General features: G+C 43.3%; 1 pseudogene; it reads right to left on the reverse strand.

The window, feature by feature from the left end:
- Nucleotides 1–202: 202 nt before the first annotated feature.
- On the reverse strand, nt 203–721 carry LOC118614887 (annotated as a pseudogene).
- Between the last annotated feature and the right edge of the window lie 208 nt (nt 722–929).

A 929-nucleotide genomic window follows, 5' to 3' on the forward strand; every position in this document is an offset into this window, starting at 1 on the left:
GATTTCTTAAACAAAAACCAAAATGTGTAAACCATTTATAAGACTGATAGATTTGTCTATGAAAAAGATCAGAGTATGTCACTTTGGCAAAAGGGTTATTTATTTATTTACTTATTGACTTGTGAATGTCAATAAGTGATATAGGGGATGGGTTGGGAAATGTCACTGTGGGTGGCTATGCCCCACCAGGGCACTGTCCATGCTAATCTCCCTGGGGTAGCTTCTGGAGCTTTTTCTTTTTCTTGGAGCTGCTGCTCTTGCTGCCAGCAGCTTCTTCAGGTCCACTGCTGAGCAGTCCTCCTTAGAAGAGAATTTCCTGTTTTTCTTGGGGACACTTCTGTTTCCTTCCTCTTCAGGCTCACTAACTGGTTCTTCTTTGGGGAAAGATTTCTTCCTCTTGGGAAAATTTCTGCTTCCAGCTGTTTCTTCTACATCACTACTAATCAGCTCCTCCTTGGAAAAAGATTTCTTTTTCATCGGTTTGGTGGATCTTCCATTCCACACTCCTGAGGAGTCTCTTCAAACTTTTGCTTTTTCTGCTTTTTGAGTCTTTCACTTATCTCCTCACACTCCTCTGGCATACTACTTCTGTTTTCTGGAGATGCAAGAGCAATGGCAGCCAACTGTTTTTTTCCTTCTTCGACCGTTTCTTCTCCTGTTTCTCCAGCTTCCTAGTAATCTCAGCAGCCACTTCCTCTGCCTGAATCGTGGCCTCCTTCATGGCCTCCAGATTCTTTCGTGGAATCTCTCCGTTTTCCTAGAAGGATATCTGCTCTTCAACTTGTTCTTGAAGCTTCTCCCCAAATACACTTTTGGGCACCTCATGGAAGCAATCAATTCATGAGGCAATACTGCATTTGTTTGCCAGGTATCAGGAGATGCGGCCTTTGTTTTTGGCAGCTGCTCAACCAATGAAAGTGGAGTGGAAA

The sequence above is a fragment of the Rousettus aegyptiacus genome, unplaced genomic scaffold, assembly GCF_014176215.1.
Source record: "Rousettus aegyptiacus isolate mRouAeg1 unplaced genomic scaffold, mRouAeg1.p scaffold_m13_p_1, whole genome shotgun sequence".
Taxonomy (NCBI): Eukaryota; Metazoa; Chordata; class Mammalia; order Chiroptera; family Pteropodidae; genus Rousettus; species Rousettus aegyptiacus.